At 34.4% G+C, this 16,086-nt stretch overlaps 1 non-coding gene across 1 annotated transcript; it reads right to left on the bottom strand.

The window, feature by feature from the left end:
* Positions 1-5,643: 5,643 nt before the first annotated feature.
* LOC131175068 (small nucleolar RNA R71) lies at positions 5,644-5,750 on the bottom strand. The gene has a single exon (XR_009145228.1). It is a non-coding gene; the product is annotated as a small nucleolar RNA R71 (small nucleolar RNA).
* Between the last annotated feature and the right edge of the window lie 10,336 nt (positions 5,751-16,086).

Below are 16,086 nucleotides of genomic sequence, written 5' to 3'. Positions count from 1 at the left end.
GAATGGAATAAACTTGTTGCCACTTATTCCTTAGGCTCTAGACCGCAAATTAGAGAGCTCAAATCTCAAGTCCACACTTTGCACCATGACAATGACAGTATTACAACTTTCATTCAGAAAGCAAAAGGGATTTCTGATAAGCTTGCAGCGTTTCAACATGCTATAAGCAAAGATGATCTTATTGAAGCAGTACTTGATGGTTTAGGACCTCAATACCATCCATTTGTTAGAGATTTGGAGGCTTGACTTGATCAAGTTAGTTTTGATGATCTTTATGGTTTACTGTTGAATGAAGAGAGGCAGCTAAAGAAGGATGAAGCACAGCCCATTATTTCTCCTTCTGTCAATTTTTCAGCAAGGCAACAGCCTCCCACACGTGGTCATGGTCGAGGGCGTGGACCTAGAGGACATGGTAGAGCTGGACAATTTTACTTTTCAACACCCAATGCTGGCTGTGGGTTTGTTCAGCACGCCTTGGCTTCCATTTTGACAGATACTATGGATTCTTCCTTGAGTGTTTGCTACAATTGCAATGGCAATGGACATACTGTGCGTATCTGTCCCTCTCCACCTATTTAGGGTAACAATCGCATGGTTAATAAGCCTGTTTCAATTCATGTATCTACTAGTAATGCATTTAATATTGGTTAGTTGATTCTGGAACTACTCATCACTCGACTGCAGATATGGAAAATCTTGCAATTCTTAATGAATATGCAGGTCCAGAGGAAGGCACCGTAGGTAATGGCTCTCATCTTCCCATCTCAAATGTTCATTCATCTTCTTTTCTGTTTGGTGATAGTTTATTTCATTTAAAAGATGTCTTGCATGTTCCTTCAGCAACCCAAAATCTATTATCTGTCAGTTCCTTTACTCGTTCTAACCATGTTTCCATTGAGTTTTTTCTTAATTATTTTGATGTTAAGGATTTGGGAACCTAGGAGATACTTTACAGGGGTGGCTTATAATCCTTGCCATTTGAGAAGCTGGATCGTCCTATTAAAGCTAACGTCGCCTCCTTGTCAACGTGGCATGCATGATTAGGCCATGCCTCTTTTCCAAATGTTCGCAAGGCTATTGGTTCTACATCTATTAATAGCTTTTCTAATACTAAGACTTCTTTTTGTCACGTACATGTAATAAAATGCATATATTCTTTTTCGTTTATCTAATTTTATGGCTTCGCAGCCCTTAGAACTTTTTTGTTCGGATGTTTAGGCCCTGCACCTGAAATTTCAACTGATGGTTTTAAGTATTATGTTATTTTCTATGATCACTTTAGCAAATATACTTGGATTTATTTTTTAAAAGCTAAATCTGATGTTCTGAGTGTGTTTCATTAGTTTCATACTCTTGTTGAAAAACTTTTTGGCTTGCCTAGTAAATCTTTTCAAGCCGATTGGGATGGTGAGTTTCAAGCCCTAACATCGTATCTGCGAGAGAATGGCATTACCCAAAGGGTTAGAACTGATAGAGCTTTGTTACTTCACTCTAGTATTCCTTATCGTTTTTGGACATATGCTTTTGATATTGCAGTACATGCTATTAATCGTTTTCCTACACCACAATTACATCACAGAAGTACTTTTGAGATATTGTTTCATGAACATCCTGATTATCAAAGTCTTCGTGCTTCAGGTTTTACTTGTTTTCCTTGGTTGTGTCTGTATGCTAAAAATAAGCTTGAACCACGATCCAAATCCTATGTTTTTCTGGGTTATACTCATCTGCATAAGGGTTATAAGTGTTTTCATCCTGTTTCTCGTAAATTCTATATCTCACGCTATGTTCTTTTTAATGAGCAGTTTTCCTTTTTACAGCAACATCTAATGGGTGTTCTGAATCTTCTATCTTATGGGAAACTGCATTACCAATTGACATTTCTATTCTGGGTTCATTATTAACACCTGCGGATTCATCCCTTTCATCCTCTTAACCATTAGCACATGGGTAGTGTCACTCTCCGCCTGCCTTTCCTATTGCGTCTGGCAATTCTAGCGCTAGGCAGCCTACCAGCCTATGTCATCACCCACACCATCCATCTCTAGCTCGTCCAATTCCCGTGGACTTTTTCTTTTAGTTGATCCTAACAAATGTGGACCATTTCCGCATGTGTCCGCTGCATCCTTTCCTCTTGCTACCTCTACCTAAATCTTTCATACTCCATGAAATTCATTTAAGTCATCAAAGTCATCGAAGTCATATGGCGGACTACACACTTCCTAATTTCCAAGTCCATATCAAGTTCTGTGTAGCCATAAATTTCAACTTTAATGCGATCAACTTAATTCCTTGCCCCCCTTTCAACCCATTCGCATTCATTACTAGTGTAATGCCAGAGGTGATCTGATCCAATTTGGGCATAACTTTTACTGACCCACTACTTATGGGTTGCATCACACCGATGCGGTACGCATCATTAAAATAGAAGCTAGCTTTTATAGAAATTTCTAGCCAATGATAGTCAGATCTTCTATATTTATCTAGATAATTGAGACGTCGAAGTCTAAAAATAGCACACACAACAATTTCCATCAGATCAGTATCATTCCAATCACTTGGAACTGCTTCTTCTGTCAAATTGCAATTGCTTAGATATAGTAATACAAAGGATTGCAAACTTTACAAAGAAGGCAACAACAAAGACATGGAATATGCACTTTTTCTTGGAAGTAAGTAGCTATGAAGAAATCTCCATGGTTTAGGTGGTTGGACTCCACATCCCCGAAAAGATAACATCTTGAGGTTTTTTAAGAGTACAAAGGAAGATGGCATTTGCCTTATAGCAGTCCCACTCAAGTTCCAGCATTCCGCATTTCCAAACTTCTCTGGCAACTTATCAAGTTTTGAGCAGCAAGAAAGCGCAAAAGTTTTAAGAGAATTGAAATGAAAAATGCCACTTGGAAGACTGGTAAGTTTTTTTCAATTTCTAGATTCAATAGGACAAGGCCAGTGAGATGTTCAATAGACAATGGTAGTTCTATAATAGCAGTCCCATCTAAATACAGCTCTAATAAGTGTCCCATATCTCCTTCAATTTCTAAGAACTTCATTAATTTAATGCAGCCAAAGAGAATAAGAACTTATAAGGAATGCATTTCAATGTTGATGAGCAATTTTCCATACTTGAAATGATGAGCCATTTGAGAATCCCAATTGATGGGTGAACTTCTACTAAACTTATACAACCATTAAGAACTAGTTTCTCAATGTTTGGGACCCCAGTGAGGTCAGGGGTTCTTATTAGGGCCTATTGCACTCATTGTATATAGGCATTTTAGGGTAGTTTTGCATCAATTTTACCCTTATATTTTAGTACATTTTATTTTTTTTAACTTTATTTTAGCTTATTTGTTAACTTTAGTTACTTTATATTTGGTTTTTATAATTTTTTTTTATTTTAATAGGTTTTTGTGGCAAATTGAGGGTCAATAAATGCATTAGGAAGTGATTTGAAGAAATTTGAAGCCTCTTAAGCATGGAGGAAAGTTGAAAGAATCAAGCATTGGAAGATCAAGTTGGCCGAAATTTGCTTGAAACCTTGCTTATGATGTTGCTCAGGGTATGCCAAATTGCTTAGCCTTAAGCCTGAGGCAAGCTGCAAGTCAAGCATGATAAATCCAACACATTCAAGCTTTTATCCCAAAACTGTCAAGATTTGCTTAGAATCCTACTTAGGTAAGGCAATACCTAAGGTGCAACACAGTCGATCGAAGTCAAGTTTGAGTAGAAAAACTCATTTTATTTCAAACCTACCGAGATTTACTGAGGGCCTGCTTAATCTTAAGCAGACAGTGCATGCAGAGGCCGAAAATTGCTGAAGAAGTTGCTTGGGGTAAGCAGTACCCTAAGCAAACTGTCCAGAACGTGAATAACTTTGTTGATCTGGATATTTCTATATCTCATTTCCTATCTACTCATTGGCTCTTATCTATTTTTAGGGCAACTTTTGAGACTATATAAAAGTATTATTTTCAAGTTTTTGCCACAAGAGGAAACAATAAGAAACAAAAGAAAAGAAAAATCACAAATATAGAGAGGGAGGACGCCATCAATTATGAGGAAGAGGAGCTACTACAACCATCTCTGGAAGCTCCAGAAATAAGAGTTTTGGGTTCTTCTACCTGGGTTTTTCTATATTTAGTCCTCCTATCATGTTTTTCTTTACTTTTCTATCAATTTCTCTTGCAAATACCAACATGAGTGAGTAAACTCTCTAGATTTCAGAGTTGAGAAATATGTTTTAGATTAATTTATGGATTTAGACTGGCTATTTCCATATTTTATATAAATATTAGTTTTGATTCTTTCCTTGTATGCTTGATTTACTTGCCTAATGTTGGTACCCATTGGGTATTGTGTTAATCTTTGATTGAAGGACCGAAAGGTGAAGATCATTGATAGATAATTAAGGATTAAAACTTAAAATTACCTAGATTTAGAAATAAACTAGGGTTTTAAGAGGAATTAATGATTGGTTATAAAACTTAATGGGTTTTAAAGTAATCAAATATCATACAAAAGTAGGTTTGGTTATTTTAAAATATACTTTGGTTTACTTGAAAAAGATATGAAAGGAATTTAGAATCAATCACCTTCAAACTCTCTTTTCCCTTAAAATTGGAATACCCAAGACAAATCCCAATTAATTTATGCATGAAACCCCAACTCTGAAATCATTTTTATCATAATTAGACTTTGATTTAAATTACCCGTTATTAATTTAGTTTAATTGTATCTAGATTTAGAATTTATTTGCTTGCTCTTTACCCATTCCAATTAGATTTATCAATTTAATTTGTTTATTTATATTTACCATTTATTCATCAATCATTAGCCCAAATAATCGTTTCATTCATAGTTTGGTGCTCAAACAGCAAATCCTCGTGGGAACGATACTTGAGTTATCACTTTATTACTTGATACAACCCGTATACTTATGGATACACGCATCAAGTTTTTGGCACCGTTGCCGGAGATTTGATTTTTGTTTGATATTAAACGATTGTTTGTTTGGTTAATTTGGGTATTTTATTTTTATTTTTAATTTCTTTTACCATTTTACTTTGAGAATTTGTTTAATTTATTTTTTAAGTACTTTTATTTTATGAGGACAAAAAGTGAAGAAATCAATTTATTCTTTGATCCAGAAATAGAAAAGATAGCAAGAGCTTTAAGAGCAGAAGCTAAGAGGATAAAAGCTGAATTTAAAGCTCAACAACAATAAGAAAGAGCACTAGAGCAAGAGCAACTGCAAGAAGAAATGGCCAACAACAATAACAACCGTTTTGTGAAGGATCATGCCTATCCTAACATTGGGGATTTTATACCAAGTATCATAAGACCAAGAGTAGAAGCTAATAATCGAATCAAGCTCAGATCATGTCGATGGTACAACAATCACAATTTGGGGGAAGTCCAAGTGAAAGTCCACATGTGCATCTAGCACACTTTCTTGAGATTAGTGATATGTTGAAGATAAATGGAGTTTCTGATGATGCAATTCGACTCAGATTATTCCCTTTCTTTTTGAAGGACTGAGCTAGAGAGTGGTTACATTCTTTGCCACTAGGTTCTATCATAACATGGGATGAATTTTCTCAAGCATTTTTAGCTCAATATTTTCCACCAAACAAGACAGCTAAGCTAAGAAATGAGATAACTTCTTTCAAACTTAGAGATGATGAGAGCTTGTATGAAGCATAAGAGAGGTATAAGGATTTGCAAAGGATATGTCCACATCAAGGGATTCCTAAGTGGATGCTTGTTCAACACTTTTACAATGGAGTTTCACCAGCTATTAGAAGTACAATTGATGCATCTTCTGGAGGTGATCTTATAGAGAAATCTGAAGATGAAGCTTTTTCTGCTCTAGATAAAATTGCTTATAACAACTACCAATGGAGTTGTGAGAGGAATGAGATCAAGAAACCAGCTGGTATGTTTGAGCTTGATGCCATGAATATGATTAATGCTAAGTTTGATGCTTTGACAAGGAAGATGGAAAAGCTAAGCATGAAAATAGATTCTTCAGTTGGAGGTTTAAGTAATTTAGTAGATGTTGTTGCTGCAAATGTCAACTGTGCAACTGATTTTTCTGCACTTAGTCAAGACTTTTCAAGTGAGCAAGTGGATTAAGTGGGGAACTACAATCAAAGACCAGGCGGTAACCCATTTTCTGCAACTTATGATCCAGCATGGAGAAACGACCCCAATTTCTCTAGGGGGGTAGACAAGGACAACACCAGAATTGTCAACAGCCTCCTAGGTATCAACAACATCAGAATTTTCAGCAGAATAGAGGTCCTCCTCCTGGAATTCCTAAACCTCAAAATGCACCTGCTCCACTACAACCACAACAACCTCCACCATAACAAGCACAACTAGATAAGACAGCTAGATTGGAAGCCATGATTGAGAGTATACCAGTAAGCCATCAATATCAACAAGAAATGATTTTTCAATTAGCATCTAAAGTGGATCAAATGGTAATACACAACAAGATATTAGAGAACCAAATAGCTCAATAAGCTAGCTCTTCAAACAATAAAGCATTTGGGAAGCTTCCTAGCCAACCAGAAAGTTCAAGGGAGCATTGCAAGGCTATTACATTGAGAAGTGGAAAAATATTGGAGAGTGGAGATAAAAAGATTGGAGAGAAAGTTGAAGAAGAGAAAGTTGAAGAAGAGAAAAACAGAGAAGGAGATGAAAAAGTTAAAGTTGAGGTTAGAGTTAAAGTTGAAAAAGAGAGTTCCGAAGAAGAAAAGGGAGGTAAAGAGAGAGAGAGTGAAAAGGAAGAACCTAAATATGTAGCACCTAAAGCCTACATGTCACCTTTACCATTCCCACAAAGATTCCAAAAAGCAAAGTTGGACAAACAATTTGAGAAGTTTTTGGAGGTATTAAAGTCTTTGCATGTGACTATTCCTTTCACTGATGCCTTAGCACAAATACCTTCATACGCTAAATTTTTAAAGGAGATTTTGTCTAATAAGAAGAAGCTAGAAGAATTTGAGACCGTAGCTCTTATAGAAGAAAGCAGTGCTATCATGCAAAATAAGCTTCCACCCAAACTGAAGGATCCTGGTGTTTTTTCCATACCATGTCACATTGGAGATATCAGTATAGATAAGGCTTTATGTGATCTTGGAGCCAATGTTAGTTTAATGCCATTGTCTATTTATGAGAAAATGAAGATTGGAGAAATGAAGCCTACCACCATTTCACTATAATTAGCAGATAGGTCTATTAAATTTCCAATTGGGGAGATTGAGAATGTTCCTCTAAAAGTTGGAAAATTTTTCATACCGATGGACTTTATAGTATTGGAGATGGAGGAGGATGTACACATTCCTATTATCCTTGGTAGACCCTTCCTTGCTACTGCTGGAGCTATGATTGATGTAAAGAATGGAAGGCTTACATTAGAAGTTGGGGAAGAAAAAGTTGAATTTAATCTGTTTCAAGCAATGAAAAAGAAAGATGATTCAAATTCATGTTTGATAATTAATGTGGTAGATGAAGTGGTCGGAGAAGTGTTTAAAAAACAACATCCTGAAGATCCCTTAGAAGCTTGTTTGGTTCTACAACATCAAAAAGGGGATGAGATTGAAGAAGCTGCGGAATATGCTCAAATTTTGGAAACAAATTCACCTTTGCCTATGGCTAGTGTTAAGAAGATTGGAGATTTAAAGCAAGACACAATTTCACTACCAATGCTTGAAAGAAGTGAAGCACCGAAGGTAGAGTTAAAACCTCTTCCAACAAATCTCAGGTATGCTTTTCTTGGTCAAAATTCTACATATCTTGTGATTCTTAGTGCTAAACTGAATTATTGTGAAGTTGAAAATTATTAAGAGTTCTTAGAGAGCATAGAAGGATAATTGGTTATACCATTGATGATATTAAAGGAATACATCCTTCTGTGTGCATGCATAGAATTTTGTTGGAAAATGATCACAAGGCCTCTAGAGAGTCATAAAGAAGATTGAATCCAAATATGAAAGAGGTTGTGAAAAAGGAGATCTTAAAATTATTTGATGCCTATCATTTACCCTATTTCTGATAGCAATTGGGTAAGCCCAGTTCATGTTGTACCCAAAAAAGGGGGCATCACAGTAGTGAAAAATGAAAATGATGAACTAATACCTACTAGGACTGTAACTGGATGGAGAATATGTATAGACTATAAGAAGTTGAACAATGCAACTAGAAATGACCATTTTCCATTACCATTTATAGATTAGATGCTTGAGAGATTAGCTCATCATTCTTATTTTTGCTATTTGAATGGCTATTCAAGGTTTTTTCAGATCCCGCTTCTTTCAGATCCCTATTCACCCAGATGGTCAGGATAAAACTACCTTCACATATCCCTATGATACCTTTGCATATCGAAGGATGCCATTTGGATTATGTAATGCCCCAGCCACATTTCAGAGATGTATGATGTCCATCTTTTCTGATTTCATTGAGGATATTATGGAAGTGTTTATGGATGATTTTCTGTGTATGGTAAATGTAACACCCCTCACCCTACTACAGTGTAGCCGAGCAAAGTGTGCTACATTCGGTGCCGGAGCACCCTATCTTATCTTACTTTATTCCTTTCATATTTTGATCTCGTTATATTTTAATATGAATTATTCTTCGACGGAGAAACCAGCGGAGTTTCCCCTATTTTATTACCAGTTGACGTATTTTACTATTTACCTGTTTGAAAGTTTCAATAATATTTTACAAACAAAATCTCATCAATTATTTTCATAACTATCTCATAATTCACATCTCATTCATGTTCAAATCACATAAGTAAAATTTTCAAATTTCTTTAATTTACATAATTTCATAAATTACATGATATATAAATTAAGTACATATGAAAAAGCTAATTTATTAAATTACATTACATTTCTATTAATTACCTGCTCATAATCTACATTACAATACAATGTCTAGCATTTTATACTTAAATACAAAATATGATCTATATGGGCCTTATCTACATGCATTGCTGAGGAGGTGACAACCTTGAATACTTCAGACACTTCTGCAGATCTGGACTCCAAAAATCTTAGTCAAAGTACCTGCGCGAGGAAACAAATCCATCGCGCTAAGCATTGCTGCTTAGTGGTGCAATAATAGAACAAGAAAATAAAATATACAAATAAAGAAAGAACGAAGCATAATTTGAATATTTAAGAATCAATTTAATTTAATACAATGTGTCTAATATTAATTATCTTTTTTTCTCATTTGTTTCGCTTTGGAAGCGTTTAATTCTGAAATTCACAGTGATAATGTACAACATACAGAATAAATAAAAATACTCAGTTTATATTTATATGGCAATGGAAGGTACATTTAAAATATTTAGTTAAGTTATACCTATTTTTGCAACTCTTTTATCATTTTACTTAACAATTTTTATGTGGTTTGGATCATTTCATAATTGTAACTAATTCTTTTGAAGTCGTATTAACTCATTTATTTCATTTCTAATATTTTTAATTACTAATAGTCTTAATTTATTTCAATAAATTACATCGCCCAAGTAACCTATGACAGTCGACTAAATCGATAATGTGTCGTTGGCACAGGACACCGCGGTGCCTCGGGCCGTCATACCATGGGACGCAGAACGTCAACCACGTATGCAGTCAGTATGGCTAAAAAGCCATGATAACACATAATTGGGCATAAAAGCAATGAATGTTGGCATAAAGCCATGAATATGGGCATAAAGCCATGAATACGGGCATAAAGCCTTAAATACGAGCATAAAGCCTTTCGCAGTACTGCTAAAACAATACCCTATTGGCATGCCAATCTATCCAATCTGACACACGTGTCTAGGCAATACAAGGGCACATAATATCATTAAATATTAATATATTGTGTTTATGAATTCATTATTTCATGATAAATTTCAATTATAATTCATACATTCATTTGATCATTTTTATGATCACAATTCACATCAATTATCCTTTTATACCATTGTACTCAAAATACTTCTCCTTTCTATAATAATGAGAACTAATGTCTCATTCATACATTAATATAGTTCATTTATTCATTCATTATGTTATTCTTATTTATCACAATTCTAAACAATGGTTCACATGTACCATTGTATTCAAAACATTTTCCTTTCTCATTTATACATTTAAGAATCTACTTATGTAGTCACAATTTTATATTTCAAGTTGAGTTATTAATATTTTATGAATTCCATTTGTGATGGGCATATAAGCCCTAACTATCTATTCACATCAATTAGGTGACTTATTTTTCATGTTTCAAGTAATCCATGAATATTTCATGGATTTCAAATTTATGGTCTTAATTTCCTTTTAACAATTTTGACTAAGATACATAGTCCACATTTGTCATACAATTTTAAGCATTTAAGCTTAGAATTGGTTCTAGGTCTTCATCTTAGTTTGTTACTCATTTTGATTACTATTCACCTTACTAGTCAACCAAAATGTTGACTTTTTTATACTTAAGGGATATGTTAATTCTAATTACACCAAGATCCCACATTTTAAGTTTTACATTTGCTAGTATTAATTGCCAATTGCAATTTAAAGTCCCCTAGATGCATTTCTAATTTCAAATTTTGAATTTCAAGTTTTGGTGTCACTATTCACCTCATTGATTAACAAAAATGTTGACTTTTGGATAGAAAATAGGTGTATTGGTTTTAACACCCCAAACATACCACATTTTGTATTTAAAACTTGTTGGAATTGATTGCCATTACCATTTCTATGCTTAAAACCAAGAGGGCAGAATTTTCAATTTTTGAAGCCTAACTTTACTGTTCCATTAAGCTCTGTTGCAAGGGGAATTTGAGGAAATGGTAAACATGAAAGTTGTTCCTTATTTTGTCTAGTTGAATTTCCTTTTTTGAATCACTCCATTTGGAGTTTTGTAGCTCCAGATATGGTCCAAAAACCACAGCTGGCCAGATTGCCAAAACTGCAGAATTACCAAATCTATAGTAACATGAACAGTGACTGTGACTACCATTTGGGTTAGGTTCTAGCCATAATTTGGGGTAGGTTTCTTCATAAAAGTTGTTTTTCTAGGTCTTAACTTGTTGCTGTAAAAATTTCAGGTTAATTGACCATTTCTACAGTGAGTTATGGCCAAATGAACAGTTACTGTTCATTTGGTCATTCTGCAGAATTGACTTGCAGGGTACCCGGATTGGGGCCAACTTTTGGTCCTCTTGCTTTCGTCTTTTGGGCATGGTTTCTTCAGCAAAAATGTGCCATTATAAGTCTAGTTTTATGTCCAATTGTCCAAACACCAATTGGACCAATACAGCCAAAGATATGGCAGTCCAAGTGGGCTAGAATCACAGCCACCCTGCTGCACTCATTAGGCAGCCCACCAATTTAGTTTGCATCACTCTAAATCTCTTCAAATTATGGTGAACTTGCCTCAAATGGTCACTAATTGACCATTAAAATGTTCTTTCACAATTTCATAGGCTAAATCCAAGTTTCACTCCCAAACCCTAGCTCATTTTCAAGGATTACACCAATTACATTAGTTAGCACACCAATTCATCATACATATATATATATACCTTAAACATCATCTTTAGTCCACTCTAAGTCCATTAAAAACACTTAATCTTGTTCCTCCCTAGGGCTGCCAAAATTCATTGTATACATACACATAAATTCCATTCATTTAATTCACAAATTCTTGCTTATTTTAGGTCTCTAATCATGGAAAGAGAAAGATGTATGCATAATAGGCACTAACCTCTTGTAGGGCAGATTTTTCCAAGCTCAAACTTCACTTTCTTTCCTTTTCTAGGCTGCCAAACACTTCCCCAAGTTGTATGGACAAGTTTTAATGAAAGGTGTCTAGGGTTTAGTAGTGGAAATTCATGGGAAAATGGAAGTAATTGAAGAAAGTTTTCATGGAGGGTTATGGAGGAGAGGTTCATGTTTTGGCTGAAGAAGAAGAAGAAGAGCAGAATTTTTTTGGTCTTCTTTGTCTCTTTTAAGTGATTTAAGAAACCTTGTTGAATGGTGATTGGTTGGGAGAAAGTAAATGACATCATGTGATGTCATTATCCTTAATTTCCACTATTTTTCTTTTCTTTTCTTTTCTACCACATTTCAATTTAATTTTTAGCAATATTTATTCATATTTTGAGTCATAATAATTATTTACTTAACTGGACAAGTCGGCCAAAAATCACCTATGAAGGCGAAATGACCAAAATGCCCTCCGTTTGGCTTAACGGGTCAAAATTGTCTGTACCGATTGAAAATTTTTTCTAAATATTTTCTTGGCATTCTAATGCCATAGGAACCTCAATGACCCTTTTCTGGAGTCCCAAAAATTATTTTATGAATTTTTCTTCGGGCCTAGGGCTCCTAGTTGCGAGAACCGCAACTTCTCTCTGGTTACCCATCGCTTGGGCACCGGCTCATTTGACTTGGTTGTATTTTATTTCTAAAATTTTTCCTAAATTTTTCTTATTAATATTTGAGTTAATTATGGTTCCTGAATTTAGTTTAAATATTTTTCCGGACGTTCTAGCTGTCCGGACCGACACCTGGCCACCGAATAAGAGAATGTACGAGTTGCTTCCGGAGGGTGTTACAAAGAAATCTTTGATGAGTGCTTATCTAACTTGTCTAAAGTTTTGCAGAGATGTGAAGAGTTTAATTTTGTTTTGAATTGCGAAAAGTGCCATTTTATGATACAAGAAGGAATTGTTTTGGGACACCTTGCGTCAAACAAGGGTATTGAGGTGGATAAAGCAAAGGTAGAAATTATTAAGAAAATGCCACCCCTAACATCTATGAAAGGAGTGAGGAGTTTCTTGGGGCATGCTTGATTTTACAAGAGATTCATCAAGGATTTTTCTAAGATTTCTAAACCTCTTACTAATTTATTGAGTAAAGATGTGGAATTTCATTTTGATACTGATTGTATGAATGCCTTTTGCAGGATAAAAGAGGCTTTGATAACTGCTCCGATTATGCAGCCACCTGATTGGTTATTAACTTTTGAGTTGATGTGTGATGCAAGTGACTATGCCATTGGAGCTATTTTAGGACAAAGGAAAGACAAGAAGGTGTATGCAATCTATTATGCAAGTAGAACCTTAGATGATGCTCAAATAAATTATTCTACTATAGAGAAAGAGTTTTTGGAAGTGGCATTTACAGTAGATAAATTCAGGTCCTATCTTGTGGGGTCTAAAGTAATAGTGTACATAGATCATGTAGTTATCAAGTATCTTCTTCAGAAAAAAGGGCTAAACCTAGGTTGATAAGGTGGGTATTACTCCTTCAAGAGTTTGATTTGTAAATTAAGGATAAGAAAGGAGTAGAAAATGTAGTAGCAGATCATTTACCTAGATTGAGGCAAGAACAAAGAGACAATTTGGGGAAAGAGCTTCCAATAAATGATTATTTTCCTAATGAGCAGCTGTTGGCAACCATTAGTGCAAAAATCCCTTGGTATGCAGATTTTTGTGAACTATTTGGTGTGTGGAATCCTTCCACCTGATTTGACATGGCAACAAAAGAAGAAATTTCTTTTTTATGTGAGGGATTATGATTGAGAAGAGCCATTTTTGTTTAAGAGGAGTGGAGATGGGCTGATTAGGAGATGTTTAGTTGATGAGGAGATAGGGGATGTCATTAGAGATTACCATTCTTCACCTTATGGAGGTCATATGAGTGTTACAAAGACTATAGAAAAAGTTCTTCAAGTAGGATTCTTTTGGCCACATATGTTTAGAGATGTAAGAAAGTTTATAAATGCATGTGATAGGTTTCAAAGGATAGGAAATATCTCAAAAAGAGATGAGATGCCCCCCCAAAACATATTGGAAGTGGAACTATTTGATGTGTGGGGCATTGACTTTATGGGACCCTTTCCATCATCCTTTGGACATAAGTACATCTTGGTTGGAGTAGATTATGAAAGCAAATGGGTTGAAGCTATCCCATCTCCAACTAATAATGTTAGAGTTGTGGTTAAATTCCTTTAGAAGTTCATTTTTTACAAGATTTTGAGCTCCACATGCTATTATAAGTGATTGAGGTTCTCATTTTTGCAACCATCAATTTGAGAGATTATTACAAAAATATGGAGTTAAGCATAAGGTTGCAACGCCCTACCATCCACAAACTAGTAGTCAAGTGGAGATTTCAAATAGAAAGCTGAAAAGGATTCTTGAGAAAACAATGAACAGTTCAAGGAAAGATTGGTCATTAAAGTTAGATGATGCTCTCTGGGCCTATAGAACAGCTTTTAAAACTCCTATTGGCACTACCTCTTTTAGATAGGTTTATGGGAAAGCTTGTCATTTACCTTTGGAGTTAGAGTGTCACACCTTACCCCTCTGTAAGGCACGATATGATCTCATAGAATACCTAATAAATTACCGAACTTCACCTACCGATAACTCATTAAGTACTCTACAAAGGATTTTAAAACAATTTTCTTACTTTTATAAGTGGTAAGCATTTTCTAATAAGTATTAAAATATTTATTTAGAGTTTGAAAACTAGTTTAGATTTTTGTCCCATTTTATTTTTTCGCAAATTTTATAAAAATTTTGGCAGAGTACCGTCTGTATTTTGAGAAAACAGTTTTTCAAATACCTGTAAAAAGCACTTCCAAAGAATTATCTCAACAACTTCATCAATTCCACAACCATCCCAACCAATTTCAACATCATTTCTCAATTTATAAAATTCAACAATCATCAAAATACTCTTAATCAATTTCATTCATATTTTGTTAAAGATAATACAATTTATATACATCATTACAAAAATTTACATTAGGAAAAATCCAAACTAAAATTTAATACAAGCTTTATACAACTTTATACAACTGCTCATAACCAATTTTACATGTCCATACATTTACATACATTACATACATCAAAATAATTTTTACAAGCAAGGCATAAAATATACCCGATAAAACTACAGGGTAGGTCGCTCCACAATCCTCAGCAGCTCACTATGCTGCTCCTCTAGTCTCTATATTTGCGACAGTAATAACAGCCATCGTTGAGTACTAGGACTCAGTGGTGCACAACATACTAAAATAATCTTTATGCAGAATTTAAATCATGCTTATTCAAAAATCAAGCTGAACATGAGATATAAATACAAAACATGATTTAAAAGATTTTAATTTAAACAATTTCATTTCAAAAGTCTCAAAACAATTTTCATAAAAACTCACAGTTATATCATATCATTCGAAACATATTAATCTCAATAGCCAGAGGCTTATGAGAAGTCACAACACAAGGCTAGCTAGCTCAAATATATGGGAATCCATTCTTTTTCTTCTTCTACTGGCACACACCTCAACACTTCAACCAGAGAAGGAATCAAAATTCAAAACTAATTTCTCCCACTAGTCATGCTAGTGAAGTATTCAAATATGTGGTCATGACACTGTGGTTTCAAAACTATCTTAACATTTACTAAATATTTAATGCCATTTCAAATATATACAAATAAACTTTCAATAATTTGAAACAAAAGCATAATAAATATTTTAATACAATGATGTCACAATTCAATATTTCATTTCATTCAAAACAATGTGCAGAAGAAAATTTACAGAAATTTTATGTTGTGCACAAACCTTATACGAGTCGCCTCTTGGCTTTGACTCGATCCTCAGTTCTTTCCCAAGATTCTTTTCATCAAACACGCAGTTTCATAGTGTTTCAGCATCATAACTTATCATAAATCCAAAAAAAAAAATTCAAATTCACTTTTACCTAGCTTTAATATACTAAACTTAATGTTCTATAAGATTTGTATTTTAGGGTTACTATTCACGATACTATTCAAGTCAATTTGTTGACTTTCTAATGCTTAATAGGTATGGAAATTCTAATTTCACTCACATACCATATTTTAGTTACCTAATTTGTTGGTTTTGCTTGTTTTCTCAAATTTTAAGTCTTTTAGAAAAAATTGCAAATTTTCAGTTTTGGTGTCTTATTTTGTACTATTCTATTGGTCATATTGCTGTTAGAATTTGGCTAAGGTTTCTTCATAGAAA

This window comes from Hevea brasiliensis, chromosome 16 (assembly GCF_030052815.1).
Source record: "Hevea brasiliensis isolate MT/VB/25A 57/8 chromosome 16, ASM3005281v1, whole genome shotgun sequence".
Taxonomy (NCBI): domain Eukaryota; kingdom Viridiplantae; phylum Streptophyta; class Magnoliopsida; order Malpighiales; family Euphorbiaceae; genus Hevea; species Hevea brasiliensis.
Note: the sequence above shows the minus strand (reverse complement) of the source record. Positions and strands in the feature narration are given on the sequence as shown.